The sequence below is a fragment of the Dermacentor albipictus genome, chromosome 5, assembly GCF_038994185.2.
Source record: "Dermacentor albipictus isolate Rhodes 1998 colony chromosome 5, USDA_Dalb.pri_finalv2, whole genome shotgun sequence".
In the NCBI taxonomy this organism is placed as follows: domain Eukaryota; kingdom Metazoa; phylum Arthropoda; class Arachnida; order Ixodida; family Ixodidae; genus Dermacentor; species Dermacentor albipictus.
Genome location: NC_091825.1, coordinates 48,520,001 through 48,536,370, shown reverse-complemented (window position 1 = coordinate 48,536,370; position 16,370 = coordinate 48,520,001). Strand labels below are relative to the sequence as shown.

General features: G+C 46.5%; 1 protein-coding gene across 3 annotated transcripts in view; it reads right to left on the bottom strand.

Annotated features, from left to right (window-relative positions):
• LOC135899233 (potassium voltage-gated channel subfamily KQT member 1-like) overlaps window positions 1–16,370 on the bottom strand; it is a 307,969-nt gene that overhangs the window by 267,677 nt on the left and 23,922 nt on the right. Inside the window, exon 1 of one of the 3 annotated variants that reach the window (XM_065428504.1) lies at window positions 2,012–2,131. The exons of the other annotated variants lie outside the window; for them this stretch is intronic. The gene's annotated coding sequence lies outside the window, so the exon portion shown is untranslated. Of the gene's footprint in view, window positions 1–2,011; window positions 2,132–16,370 lie in introns of those variants that run through there. 3 annotated transcript variants of the gene reach the window in all.

Here is a 16,370-nt window from a genome sequence, read left to right as displayed (position 1 = left end):
CTCTATAGAACATTTATAGAGAACGAATGGAGAGCCATTCTATAGACAGGTCGCGTTAGAAGTTTTAAAGACATTCTATAAAAATTACTTTATAGAATTCAGTACATAGGACGTCAATACACTCTCTATAGAACATCTATTGTGTGTGAAATGACTTGTTTCTATAGAAAGGTTTCTATAGACTTCTTATAGAGATTCTATGCAGACGACTCTATAGATCGCGAGTTCCTATAGAGTCCCTTTTGACTCCATAGGAACTCATTAGGAGTTCTAAAGGAACTCTAAATCCATTTTCATAAGGGTAGACCCGCGGCACGATACGATGCGACTCCTACATGTCGTCACACCTAGCGGAATACAACGCTACTTCAATGGAAAATTTGCACTTTTCAACGCTTCGCGGCTCGCATCACCTGACGAGTGGCACGATACGATGCTGATGATGGTAGCTTACCAAGCATTCCCTTTGAAGCAGGCAGGTCAGAAATAGTGACCTAAACTGCTCGATTTATTCAGGTATGGTGCACATGTTGTCATTCTAGCACTTTTGTACACGTCTCCTTAATCTTGTTCATCTTCCTCAAAACTCATCTTCCTTGCACCGCTACCTGCGCGACTGCTACGTGGCGTGCAAGCCGGTGCAATAATATGCAACTGCAATGCAAAGCGTGCGTGTATCGACTCCACGCGGCGCTCATCCCACATTGCGCACCCGCCGTGGTTGCTCAGTGGCTATGGTGTTGGGCTGCTGAGCACGAGGTCGCGGGATCGAATCCCGGCCACGGCGGCCGCATTTCGATGGGGGCGAAATGCGAAAACACCCGTGTGTTTAGATTTAGGTGCACGTTAAAAAACCCCAGGTGGTCAAAATTTCCGGAGTCCTCCACTACGGCGTGCCTCATAATCAGAAAGTGGTTTTGGCACGTAAAACCCCAAATATTATTATTATTATTATTCCCACATTGCGTGACTGCGAGCACGCGTGTACAGAGCACGTTTCCGCAGCAGCCAGCAGGCGCTGGCGTGGCGCAGTGGTAGAGCAGCTGACTCCGGCGCAGCGTGCCCGGCTTTGATTCCGGCGGGGACTAGGCATTCTTTTTTTTTTATTCCTCTCAGTAGCTGCGACTCACACCGGTGGCGGACACGGACAATCAAAACGGCTCTGGCAATGAGCCCACAACAATGTAAGCTGCAAAAAATGCGCGCCTGCAATATAATGTTGGAAATAGCTGATCTAGCTAAGCAGTAGTCAGTGTGTGTGTGTGTGTGTGTGTGTGTGTGTGTGTGTGTGTGTGTGTGTGTGTGTGTGTGTGTGTGTGTGTGTGTGTGTGTGTGCGTGCGTGCGTGTGTGCGTGTGTGCGTGCGTGTGTGTGTGCGTGCGTGTGTGTGTGCGTGCGTGTGCGTGTGCGTGTGTGTGCGTGCGTGTGCGTGTGCGTGCGTGTGTGCGTGTGTGCGTGTGCGTGTGCGTGTGTGTGCGTGCGTGCGTGCGTGCGTGTGCGCGCGGGTTTTTCTTTATGTAGTTCCATGCTGTGTCCAAAAATCATGTCTAGTAGCAAGTCCTGAAAGATTCCTTTTTTACTTTTTTTTACTTTTCTCTTCTCCCGCAAACTTACCGTAAAGCACCGCTTCCGTTCTGAGACATGGGCCGGCATCAGAGTGCATGAGCATCAAACTTTGCTCGTCCTTTGACGACGTCTTCCCCCCTCCTGTCAATCACGTTTCCATAACGCAGTAAACAGGCCTCAGCAACCCCAATAATGAAGAAAATGGAGCAAAAAATGGAGCAATCCCTCGGATTCATAGCGGAAATTGGTCGCCGGTTTCCGCACGCAAATTGATCCACCGCGCCGCGCAATAATGAGCTGGTGCGGCATGGCACCGTGCATCGTCTCCGCGAATGATCTAATCAAGTTGAAAAAAAAGAAAAACGCAAAAACAGACACCGTCTCGCTTATCCAAACAGAATCGCTTATCCAACTCAATTTCGATATTCATTATGATTTGGACTTACCTCTCAGCTCTGTCTTTCTCACTCTCCTTTTCCCAAGCCCATCCTCGTTAGCGATCAGTCCTGCATTTCCTTCCATGCCTTCCAAGACGGTTCTAAAGATTGCTCCGTCGTCTTTCTGCTCGCGCTCCGTGTTGCTAACGGAGTTTGCATTCACCTCAACGTATCTTCTTTTTCTTTCATTTTCCTGCGCTTCGTTCGTTGGAACCTTCTGTGCCCCTTTACTATGCTCGTCTCTGCGCTGTCTCTATGGTTAGGACATCTGTGCTTTCGCTCGTAATGCGCTTATACTACCTCACTCCACGTACAGGATGCGCAATGCTGATTCGAACAAAAGAAACATCGACATCTCGTTCACTCCGTGCGCTGCCTTTATTCTAACTCTTTTTGTGTGTGAGCGTGTGTGCGCGTCTATACTAAAGCTCCTCTACGCGTATGCTCCTGTTTAGCCTCTTTGTGCACTTGTTTCAACATACGCCTCTAATGCCTCATCTCACAGAGTAAGTGTAATGCCGCCGCTGAGGAACAGAAAGAAAGCAGGCACGCCTGGCTGTGTCTATTCCGGATTAGCGCAGCGCGTGACGTACGCAGCGGAGAGGAGGTTGTTGTAGGCCCCGGATGAAGACGTGTCAAAGAGGAAACCAACGGCCTTCGGCTCAGGAAGCACTGAGTCGTGACGACGAATCTCGTGCTTCCTTTGGAAGAAATTTTATCTATTCATTTATCTCGGCACAGCAGAGATTATCACGGAGCGCGACATTCCGCCTGACAAAGTGGAGAATAATCGAATGCCGTGCTTCACTCTTATTATTTCTATTTATTTTGTGCATGCGAATGTTACAGCCAAAGTAGAGTGAAAGGGCAAAAAATATCGCAGGCGGGGAGCCAAACCTCTTGCTTTTCTAAATTCTTTCATTTCTCCTCCCGGTCTCTCGTGTTTTTTTCTTCTTTTTTCCAACCGTTTCACAAAAGGCAGCACAAAACTGTAAAACGAGCGAGCTACAGAATTACCAAATCTGGAGAAGTTTAATGATGCTTGTATGAAATTCCAGTTTTCTTTCTTTATTATTTTCTCAAAGTAGTCTAACGACTTATTTCTTTTGGTGTACACTGTACTGATTCCGTCTGAAAGATAATCACGCCGGAAACAATAAGACAGCGTTCAATGTTTTACGTCTAACCGATTAACCACCGGAAGTAATCGACGCTGAAGCGAGGGACAGGAGGGCTAGGGATCGAATTCAGCCTTGAATCGCTAAGCGTTGAAAAAAATTTTGAAAAAACAGAATCGAACGCGTCCTGTTTCCCTTCTTTCCTTTATTATTTTTTTTTACAAACCAAGAGCGCTTCTCATGATCAGTGGTAGCACTGGGGATAGAATTCGAAAGGCAGAGAGAAATACCCATTAAAATATAGAGAAGTTGACTTCACTACATAAACACCACTACTGTAGCTTATCTACAGCTAACCGTTAAACACACTAGTTCGAAAGAAAAGGAAGAAAACGAGGCGCCAAAATCTTTTTACATACATAATTAAATAAATAAAACACGCGAGAAGCTCTGTTTCTTGCTAAAACACAAGATGATACAACTGGGGGAAGCGCACAACGTCTACAAAGCTAGATGGCTTGTGTCAAGATGCGCAGAGCCTGCTCTCACAAATGTTATCCTGGCTTGCTTCCAGCGTTGTTACACTCTTGTTCTCCGCCTAGAACGAAACATGTAGGAAGCCCCAAAAGTGTAAAACGTGTTAGTGCAGTTTGTTTCCTCTTATCGTCTACTCAAACGTCTACACACAATTAACTCACACCGGGCGCAATGTCTTCCCCAATGCACAGGCAAAATTTCACATCGGTGAAAGCATGACGATGACAGCAAGGGCGGGCATCAAACTGCTCGGCATGAAACTGTTTGCAAGAGCAGCCGAAACGAAAGCGCCATGAAGAAGGCTGAGCTATCGGAGAAAACAAAATACGTTTTGGTTCGGGAATTGAACCCGGCACCAACGCGCGAACTCTCTGACGTCACACAGAATGCCAACTTTCCTTTTCGCGAAACTTCTGCGCTGGAGATTTCCGCAATATACAATAGGTGACACGAATGACGTCTTCGATTGCTGGTACCAGTACAACAAGGCCGCTTTTCGCGCGAGTAGAATAAGGCCCCATTCAAGTTGCAATCGTAGGGGAGCCCCAATATCACTAACAACTGCAGTGCTTTCAACTTTGAAGATGCAAGTACGCGCACAGTACTCGGCTCCTGAAACGCGATAATCGCCGCACATCTTGCCCCCACTAATGAATGCTGGGTGATTACTGGGGGGCCTAATGCAGTCGCGATGTTTTTCAAAGGGTCTCGCTTTCATCGTTATGCCATGAAGCGTCAGCTCAGTGTCTCCGACTGGTGGAGCAAACAGCGCTGCCAGCCACGCACTCTGAGAATCGCGTCTGAACCACTGAGCACTGCAGAGGTCCCTTCCTCCCCCTCTGCACCTCCCCGCCCCCCAAAAGGAAGCTAGAAGAAGTCTTCTTGTACATCATTAAAACTACCTCATTAAAAAAATTAGAAAGGACAGACAGCGCTGTTGAATCACAACCAGGCTTCACGACCACCATTATAGCCCTCTTGTGCTATTAGATCGCTGTTTTGCAGGAAACTTCTGCAACTGCCGAGGGTCGCTCTTAATCTACCACAGTCAGGTGCCATGACATTTCACATTAAGGTGCACTGCACTTGTGCAACGGTCCTCTAATCCACTACACGCATAATGAAAAAGCGCACCCACGGTGAAGCGGAATTTCCGCCGGCAATATTCCCGAGTAACGGTTAGCATGCCCTCATCGTGGGAGATTAACAAAAGCTCTTCTTTTTTTCGTGTCACAATCAAAAGTGCACGATAATACAGGTAGTTCCTAGGCAACAAATTAGTCATGCAGACATGTTCGGTGTCTTGGCAGACGGGTTAGTTAGCGTCAACATGCGACATAATGAGAAAATATTCGCGAATATTTCTCATAAAGAGACACTACGCAAAATGCGCAATTCTCTTGGTGACACAACTCTCGGAAACTGCGGTATACAACCACTTCTTATTCTTTCTTTCTCTTTTTTTTTTGGGGGGGGGGGCGGTTTGCCCTTTTGCTCATTCTGCTCTTTCCCAGTGGAAGTGATATTCGCTGGCTGATTAATTCCATAATTCAGTAATTAATCAATTGGTCTGTTGAACGATTGGTGTCGCGACTGAGTGATTAGATCGACTTAGTGACTGATTGATTAGTTTTTAAGAAATGTGCCGTCCTACTGGCATTACGAGACTCTCCAGAATCAGGCCAACAGCGGGAGGAATTATGCTCTGTCCCCCCCCCCCTTTTTTATGTTATTTCTTTTTTAAGAATTCTGCAATGGCGCAGCGTCCACGAACAAGGAACTTATTTATGTTTAGCGATTCTCACCAAAATCAGTCAATCGGAAACCGCCTGGAAATTCTTTCTATATCGATTTTTTTAAAGCAGAAAGGAAGTGAAAAATGAGTTCCAATCTTGAATTGAGAACGCTGTACATTTTCAGAACTACGTTCCCGCCACGTCGTGTGGCATTTCGATGTGCGCGCAATGACAGAAGGGCAGCGACGCTGATCGAATGAACAGAAACGCGACGTGCTCTTGAGGGGTCGACTTGAAACTCTGGTCGAACCTTTGTTTCTCGTGTTGCGCGAAAACTTCGCTCAGGGTTGTCGCAACTGCCTCGCCCTGTGTTTTACCGGATAGTCCTCACATACGAGACTCGTCAACGTTGAAAGTACAGCTCAGCTCACACCTCCCCCTCGCCCTCCCATCACCCCGATCCCGCCGTGGAACTTTCTGCCTTTTTTCTTTTTTTCTTTTTTTTTTTCGAGGACTCCTGCAGAGGCGTGGTTCACAGCTTGAGAAGCGTGCGCTCCATCAACAGAAACCGGCTGCTTCATTGACTTGCCAGCCCTGTGTGCCACTGTCAGGCCTCTTGCGCTGAGTGCGAAGGGTTCGGCGTGTCAATTTTTTGTCTTCATTTAGTCCGTGAACGTCTTTTTTTTTTTTCGCCTGTAAAGATCGCCAAAGATGCCTTATATGCAGCTACTAGCGACACGATGGCGTGTGCCTAGCTTGTGTTCGGTGCACGTTTTAAGTTTTAGACCCCTTTTTTTTTTTTACGTTTTGGGCATCGTGACACGTTGGTATACACGAGACTTATTCGATGGCACAGAGCACGAGCAGATTGCGAGCGCGTTTCATGAATAACCATTACTGCTTTCTGAAGCTGCGTTTATGCAGGCTCAGCTAGAGCGTACATATTTTCTGACAACGTTCCCACATTACGAAATGCAGGCACAAGCTGCATAATTGCCCCTCTTCGTTCGGGCACGGTCTTCGATTCTTTTTTCATGTCGTAAGCCAGTCTGCAGCTTAATGGCTTAGTGCACACTTAATTGATGCTGTTGGGAGCCGAATTGACTCCTCGTATATATATAACTGCGCCAGACCCGTGCGTCATGTTAAGTTTGGGCCCCAATTAGCAAAGCACATCACCGCGAAATGCCTAATCGTAACACGCAAGCACGCACGCACACACACACACACACACGCACACACACACACACACACACACGCACGCACGCACGCACGCAGACGCACACACACACACACACGCACACACACACACCCACACATATTTATTTATTTATTTAAAATACCTTACAGGCCCCATGGGGGCATTGTGTAAGGGGGGTTACAGAGTAAGCAGCCTTCTAAAGTGGTATACAAGAGATACACCTCAATACAGGGCTCACCAACATTACTATCAAGATTGAAACATGAAACAAACAACTGAAGTAATGAAAGGCCACAAAGGTACACTTAAGGAAATAACTTGAGTAAAACTTAACATAAGGCATTAATACTAGAAAGTAAAATACACAAAAAATTAACATATCAGGGAGTACAATTCTTGAAGTGATATTCAGGGACAAAGACGCAAAAAAGCAATAATATATACATGGCATACAAGTGAACACACGACACAGCATAACATAGCAATTCACAAGAGCGAGATAGCAATGCATCAAAAAAAAATTATCACAAGAAGTTCGAAGCAGATTGCCGAGTGTTAGAACCAAGATAAAGTGATTTGTAAGTGCTATTATGAAAAATGCTCGTGTAGGAGATGACGAAATTTTTCTTGATCTGATTCGGAAGCAATGTGATCAGGCAGATTGTTCCACAAGCGAATGGCCGTAGGGAGTGCAGAAAAGTTAAAAGCATGTGTCGTGCCGTACATGCGCGCAAAACTTAAGTGGTTATTTAATCGACGAGACGTGCTCGAGGCGGTCTGGATATGTAGTGTGGATTGTGTGGCATTATAAACATATTTGTGAAACAAGGATAACAAAGCGATATATATATATATATATATATATATATATATATATATATATATATATATATATATATATATATATACACACACACATATATATATATATATATATATATATATATATATATATATATATATATATATATATATATATATATATATATACATATACATATACACACATGGTTTACCTTCAGAGCCAAGATGGCATAATTGTAGGGAATCCCATTGCTTGCAAAATTGAAACAAAGCGACAAACAGACATGGCAATATATACGAAATAGCCAATACTGTACATGATTAGCGTCGCTGCAGAAGAGGCCAAAACAGTAATGTTGGAACCTCTAATACAATTATCAAAGTAGATCAAGAAAAATACATCTGTCAAAGTATAGTCTTTCAAAGTATACTCAAACTGGTTAGAACTTTGGGGGCATCAACAGTATTTCGGGGTAAATCATTCGGTTCATCTATCGTGCGAGGAAGAAAGAATATTTAAATGCGTTCATACGACGCTTGTACGGACATATTTATCTTCTTTTTTTTTTTGCTATGGCTCCTCCTGCTGAAGATATAATGTGGTGCTTTCGAATATTTGTTTTAATCAATGCTTGCGTGACGGTGGTAGATCTCAGAAAAAAATTTTGGCGAAGCATGTTTCGACGCGATGCCAGCGGTTTCCAGTCGAGGCCATATACGGTGCCAGGGCTTCTAGCACAAAAATAATGCGTGCCTGTGACGAATCTTGCGAAGCGCTTCTGAAACCTTTCTAGTTTTGTCGGTAACGATTCCGGTATCCCGTGCCACGGGTGTATACTGAACTATAGGCCTTACATCAGTAAAAATGCAATGTATCTATCAATGACTGCGGCACACGCTTGAAATTTCGCTGTAACAAGAACGCCACAAAACGAACAATTCCTTAGTCTTTCTCGAAAAGCACGGTCATGGAGGGAGGGTCGGCCGTCCTAGCTGACGTGTTGCCGCGTTAAGGCCAGAATACATGGAGCGAATATGCGACGAATAGTCGGCGTTCGACGCCCTGCGGCGTACGCGCGACGCGCGGCGGCGGAGAAAACGTCGTTCGCCGCCGATCCAGCTGGCGCAGAAAAGTTCGTCGGGCGTCGACGATACCGGAAGCGGCAAACGAGTGGCGCCTCAAAGCGAGCCAATCAGGTCTCACTATCCGCCCCGACTTCCGACTAGGCTTCCCGCCCAGTGTTGCCACAACGCATAGCATCGCCGCTTTCTTTAAACTACATCGGCACATGAATGTCTCAAACACATAAAAAACACTAGAAATCATTTCTAAATAAAATTTTACGCGTTTTTAGAGTGTTCTGCAATTCAAAAGCGATAATAGTTGTCGTTAAATCTTTTTTTGTGTCATGTGTTTCGCTACAGCGCATTTGCCTGGTCTAGCCACTCGGATAACAACGCAGCGACTCCCCGGCGGCGGCCGCCGTGTCTTCGCTCCATGTAGCGCAGCCCGACGAACATACGGCGTCGCGGAGCGGCAGATTTTATGCCGCCCGAACTTCGTCGTGAAATTTCGCTCCATGTATTCTGGCCATTAAGGCCAGAATACATGGAGCGAAATTTCACGACGAAGTTCGGGCGGCATAAAATCTGCCGCTCCGCGACGCCGTATGTTCGTCGGGCTGCGCTACATGGAGCGAAGACACGGCGGCCGCCGCCGGGGAGTCGCTGCGTTGTTATCCGAGTGGCTAGACCAGGCAAATGCGCTGTAGCGAAACACATGACACAAAAAAAGATTTAACGACAACTATTATCGCTTTTGAATTGCAGAACACTCTAAAAACGCGTAAAATTTTATTTAGAAATGATTTCTAGTGTTTTTTATGTGTTTGAGACATTCATGTGCCGATGTAGTTTAAAGAAAGCGGCGATGCTATGCGTTGTGGCAACACTGGGCGGGAAGCCTAGTCGGAAGTCGGGGCGGATAGTGAGACCTGATTGGCTCGCTTTGAGGCGCCACTCGTTTGCCGCTTCCGGTATCGTCGACGCCCGACGAACTTTTCTGCACCAGCTGGATCGGCGGCGAACGACGTTTTCTCCGCCGCCGCGCGTCGCACGTACGTCGCCGGGCGTCGAACGCCGACTATTCGTCGCATATTCGCTCCATGTATTCTGGCCTTGCGTAGGCTTGGGCATTGCGAAGCGTTGGAAGCGTCCGCAGCTCGTAGCACGCGGTCTGTATCACATTATGATTAAAAAAAAAACTAGGTTTGGCGTTTTACATGCGAAAACAACGATCTGATTAGAAGACACGCGGTAATGCGGAACTCTAGATTATTTTGACAACCTGGGCTTATTTCACGCGCATATCAATTTAAGCGCACCAGCGTTTTTTTTTCTTACATTTCCTCTCTGTGAAGAGAGAGAGAGAGGAAAGGGGAAAGGCAGGGAGGTTATCCTCTCTGTGAAAATGCTGGAAGCACGGTTGGGATCGAACCGGGCCCCTCTAACTCAGGAACGCAACGGAGTAGCCATTATACTGCCGTGGCGGATACGTCAGCTTGCACAATGGTAGCAGAGAATCTGTACAGTGATGCCAAATTCTAGCACTTTACATTTGTCTTTTAGACACCACAAATAGAGGCTGGCACAATTCAAACTCAAGTTTTTTTAAATATATTTCTCAATCGGCAACGTGGCTCTTTCAGTTGAACGGGAATTAACGGATGTGATTAGGCTCACGCCGTCAAGTGACTAAAAGCACACAGAAACTTCTTCCCAAACACTGCAGATATTGAATCCACGTTCGCGTCTTGCATGAAAATCGACAGAAGTGCCACGTTCGGCGGTGTTTCCCGCGCAAGTGGGTTTACACGTAGTTTGCCAGCACCGAATTCGCATCGGTCAAGGAAGATCCCACGCTGGACAAATAACTTCCCAATCTCATTCAGGCATAATGATTACATGAGCAAAGCGCTGCTATGCGATTTATCTTCCTCAATTTCCTTTACTAAGCCCAACATCGGGAAGAGTTGTTTCGCTTGATGCAGCAACGAAAAATGTCGTCAGGAGAAGATCCCTCAAAAGGCCTAACCAGGATGCGAGACTTTCTGCATATGCATTTGATATTCGTAATTACCCCCAACAAAGACGCAAACTTCCGTGAGAAACGCCTTCGACTGCATGCTGCCGTCCACACGCGAACGTGAATTCACCACGGCTTTCCTACCTCCCCCTTCCCCCTCTACCTCTCATCTTTCAGTTCCCTGTCACTCTTTCTCCTACCAGACGCTTCTCTGCTTAATATCTCTTTCGTTCCTCCTTCTTCTCCTCGGTAGCAATCAAGCTTTCCTTCACAGTCAACCTTCCTGACTTTCCCATATCATTTCTCTCTCTCTCTGCAAATATTCTCCCCGTACTTTCACGTTAAGCCTAATCACTGGGCACTAGAAGAAGGAGGGTTCACTCACGCGCTCAAGAGGCGAATGAGAATTCCATTCTATTAGGGGCCCTTCATCATAAGCCGCATCACCGGGCCGTTGGCCGCAGTAAAGATTAATTGCGAACACGTACAGGCGCCGCGAAGACCTGTTCATAGATCCGCCGAAACAGACGCACAATGTCGCGCCACGGCGAGGCGATTTACAGGCACGCGGCCCTCCCTAACGCTGCACCATGTCGGTGCTACAGAGGGAATGACAAGATGATGGCATCTGAGAACGACAACCGATGGGCCCTCCATTCAGAAGTGCGCGACTGCAGGCCTTTTATGGGGCGGGTTCATCGACACAAAGACGCGCTCATACCGTGTAGTGTGTACGTCATGCTCGCCATCAGTCGTCCTTCTCGCGGAACGCTGGCAAGACGTAAGAATGGCCCTGAACGACGCATTACTTTAACAGGAATGGCGCATTCTTGTCGCTCAATATGGCCTTGGTCAAACTGCTTTCGCATATGCATTCCGATGCTTTGTGGTTAGCCCCAGCAGACTTCGCGATAAAAGCAGCCGCATACCATCTATTATAAGACGTTCTCGTCAGCATTTTTTTTTTCAAGATTATGAAATGCTTTCAGTCCTCGTGCAGGTCTAAGGAGTCTTAGTGCACCACCATCATAAGTTTCATTGATATACTGACCATAATGCTACAGAAAATATTCTGGAATTGTTGGAGGGTTGCTATAATGAGCAGCTAACAAGGGTGTTTTGAAAGTGTACAGCCAACGTACGGTATGTGCGCATGAAAATTATTAGAGAGGCACGTTTTGTGTTTCAGGGCTATCTTTACTTGACGACACTGAACACAACGATTAAAAAAAATCGTACCGCAGTCCAATATGGTGGCATCTTTGCACCAAAAATATAACTGTGCGCACAAGAACGTAAATGAAACATTGCTACTAGGAAAAAGAATTGCTTCCTCATAAGGCAACCACTTTGTCTTCACGAAAAAAAGAAATGAAAGATAAAAACACGCTACGTCATAGCGTTCACTAAATGCCGATATCGGAAACTGAGATAAGTTGTACGACTATGCATACGCACAGCATATTTCATGTAGACGGCCAAGCCCACAGCAAAGCGGACAGCGCCCATATTAGGTTTCGTTTGAATTGTGACGAAACCGGCAGGCGGATTTTGTCAGGGGCATCATCGAATTTGGAAATCAAGTGGCGTACTTTTTTTTCCCGCCCAGCCAAGGTGGCGGCTGAGCTGAAAAGAAGTCCTGAGCTGGGCTAGCCGATATACGTTCACCATGTCGAAATAACGCAGACGACGGGACATGAGAAACTGTTTCACCCGCTCCGTCGTCTGCGCTTTTTCGCCGCGGTTTCCCAGCCGAATGCTTAAAAACTCGGCCGCGAGCTCACCAGCTCACAAGAAAACACAGTCACGCTTTCTTACACGCTTAATGTCAGCTACGCTGTGTTTCTTTTTATCGGTTCGCACACGAGAAGTGGTTGAAGAGCAGATATCGTACATGTGTTTTGTCGTAGATCGGAATGCAGCCGCCGGGGCCGGGATTAGGTCAGGCGTCCTCGATCTTTGCAGCGAAGCACCATTCCCACTCTGGTACCACGGCGGGTACAAATACGCCTTCCAAATGCGTTTAATTGCATTGGCTTCAAGCTTTTTCTCGGCAATGACAGTAGCAGATTTCAATGCTGACGAGAACTTGGTATTGGCATGTATTCGTTGTACGCGTGAATACAAATTTCCTCATTTTACAAACCTTCTTCTTTCTTCTTTCTTTCTTCCGGTCTCTCTTTCTCTTTTTGTTAGAGACACTTGATCTCTCATCCCCTTTCCCGTGCAGAGAGAGAGTAGCATGTAGGCAAATATACAAACATCGGCGCAAATCCTTTTTCAAACTTACTTTCACCATCTCTGGCCAAAATCGAAACACGCCATTTAGTATTTGGTATTTATTTATATCGCGCGGAATACTGCCGCAATCGCACTCGTGATGAGAAATCGGCAAAAAAAGCTGCCAGCAGTGGCCGGATCATCCTATTAACCTAGCAGGAGGCAGCAGAGTTTGGGGTCTACAATTGTGATGAAACAACCAGCCCAGTAGAAATTATAAACACGCTACAACACAATAAATCGAGACCGCCATACAAAACCGACGATAAGCAAATATAGACCCTGTTGAACATCTGCACTAGCACCTACAATATAGAGCTTAATTTTAGAACGGAGTCGTAACGACTATTCGCTTAGTCGGCATTTATCAGGCGTTCGTCCAACGTATGCCGCGAGGCAATGTTGCTCGCGCCTTCGGGAAGCGCTCGCTTTTGTTGCGTCGCGCTGCACGGTACTGCAGGAGACGGAATGCCACGATGATGGGTGACCGGGGCCGATAAAGAAAAGGAGGAGCGGGTTTCCGGTGATAGAAGAGTGGCGCGGTGCACGCCGCTTCGCGAGCGACGCGACAGCGACGGGATCGCGCGCCGGGCTCCTCCGCAGCGTCGGGAGGGGGGCGACGCGCACACAAAATAAAACCGCGCCATCATTTACGGTTATGTCGGACCACCGCAGAGGAAGGGGCTCGCTCCTTCGTAGCTCGCGCCGGCTCGGTCCCCGCAATAACGGCGTCTCCCCCGAGCAAGCCCTTCCCGCGAAGTTGCAAGTGGCCCTCGGTAAAAAGAATGCCCGTCCTTGAGTGGAAACAAATGTAGCCCCGGCCTTCTTCCCCCTTCCTCGTTGCTTACACGCCCTGCGGCCTTGCTTTCTTACTTCGTCTTTCCGGCGCGACACGTCTATGTATATGTGTGACGCCTGGCGGGACAAAGACTTAGTTAGCGGAGCCTAAATAATTGAGGAGTTAATTTTTGCATCTACCCGCCGGTCTCCGAATTAACGTCAGTGTTAGGCAAGGGCGCGCTAATAGGGAAGCTTCCGAGAAGCGGCTTTCATTTTTGTTGTTCTTGATTTTTTTTAGAACCAGAGTTTAAAAGAAACTCTCTCGGGAACTATAGTTGAAGCAGTGACCTTGCACGACAGCGAGGCGACGTAATTGCTAGGGCTGCAGCAAAAAAAGAAAAGCTCGGCGGTCAACTTCCGCAGGGGTAAACTCCTTTTTATGGACCGCCAGAAGGTGAGAGGTCAATGCGACCAGAAGGAAGTGAAAGCTTTGACCTAAAATAATTTTTAAAAATGCCAATGTACATGCGTAACTTCGCAGTATGTATACGAAGTCTTCGTGCAGTAAGCGGTCGTAATGCATAAAATCTCCGATGTACGTAACATCACTAGAGTCAATCTGGTCGTAAACATTGTTGACGATACGTGCTTAAGATACTCTGGATGGCTACGGCGCTCGCAGAATTGTTTAGTTACAAAGAACTCCGATAGGCAAAGAATGAGTTCAAATTAAGGAAATCCACCGCTGATCAGTGTAATCTTACGTGCCAAATCTACACTTATAGGAGATTAAAGACGTCACACTGACGCGTGTACTTAGTTTTATCGGGAGACCACGTTTCGCCGCCTAACAAGTGTCATCGCAAAGCGCGGGACGCGCCTGCATGTATCCGAAGTTTCTGGAAAGTTATCGTTGCTTCTATCCGCTGTCTGTTGTCGCTGAACTTTTTGTTATCTGATTTCATCACCTGACGCGAATGGTATAGAACTTTGTGGAAGGCACGCGGGTCCCAACGAGTACTCTGGAACATTCGACGACTGCTGTATAAAGGCCGACGCGCTTGACCCGCTGATCAGATTTTCGACGATCGCCGAGTGTGTTCGCCGCTGCCGTTGTTCTTTGGAGGGTACAAGTTCACCCAATAAAACGCTCGTTTTGTTAATCAAAGTTTTGCTGCCTTCTTAACCGTCACTACCACGTGGCAATATTGTCGTGCACGGGATTCATTTTAGCCACGTCACGTATTTGCAACTATGGAAAGCCGTTCTCACCTCCCGCACCAGCTTAAGTGCATCCGCTATAATAACTGATCTAGCTTGCGATTGCTTTCACCACGAGAGGGCGTACTTTTAAATCAACAGTTAATAGGCACTTTTGCAAGAAAAATGTCCATATCATGTATCGGGAGTTATTTAACTCTTTAAGCATGTTTACGAAATGTCCTTTCTGGCTCGCCCGTCTTTTGGTATCCTCTCAAGTTTTCATCCTTTCATAATTGGACAATTATTTGCTTTTGTACAAGCCGGCGACACAGTAGCTTCGGGAATTTTGAATTTCATCCGAATTAATCGGTCACTCACTCATTCACTAACTACTAACTAACTACCACCGAACTAACTCACTCACTAATTCAATAACAAACTAACTAATTCACTAACACACTTTCTCTCTCGCTAACTCTGAGTTATTATTTTTTAACCTTTGGCACAACATCTTCCCATTCCCGCAACATTTAAAAATTGTGCGGTTTTACGTGCCAAAACCACTTTTTTTGATTAACAGGCACGCCGTAGTGGGACACTTGGAAATTTCGACCACCTGGGTTTCTTTAGGGTGCACCTAAACCTAAGTACACGGATATTTTCGCATTTCGCCCCCATCGAAATGCGGCCGCCGTGGCCGGGCTTTGATCCCGCGACGTTGTGCTCAGCAGCCTAACACCGCAGCCACTGAGCAACCATGGCGGGTCCCGCAACGTTTCCCAAACAGTGTTCATATACCACCGACGCTTTTACACGTGGAAGCATAACGGTAGCGCAAGAGCCGCAAATGCAAAACACGGACCCCGCGCGGCCAGCCCAGTCATAAGGTGATGTCGCTAACTTCCCGGGTCGCTGATAACACAGCGTCCAACAACAGGAGAGGGCAACGGCGCAGCGTTGTTAGCATTCCGTCTACCAACGGTGTTGATTAGTGAACGCTTCACGCAGCCTAGCACACGGAAATCTCCATTCCGTACAGGTCTGCAAGAAGCAGATACAGCGTCGCAGAATAAATGGCACTGTGCGCCGACCCGAGAGCTCGACGCATCGATTGCCAGATGCGCGCCGCCGCCGGAATCACCGAAGCGAGCGTGTGCCTGAGGGGTGTGCTTCGCCTCGTTACTTGTATGCTGCGCTGTAAGGAGACATTGCCGTTGAAGCGAGAATTCCGGACGCATAATCTTCCACAGACATCGGAGCATCGTATGCCTAATAATTAACGCAATTGAAGAATAACCTTTCGGGAATTATCACTTTCATGTAACAGTTTGGAATGGAATGGGAAAGGGTAAGTTTAGTTATCGATGTCTAATTGCGTAGAGTACATATTTCCTCTTCTTCCTTGCTTATTATTATTATTATTATTATTATTATTATTATTATTATTATTATTAATAAACGCAAACATTTCTTGTTCTTGCTCCACAGTTCAATGATTGATTAAAAGTCATATGAATTGTCAGTGTCATAAGCTTTCTGAGCGAATGTTCGCTTATCTGACTCCATCAGCAGGCATGTGTGGAATGCAGGAATATATTTTAGAAACAATGCTCTTTGAGTCTTT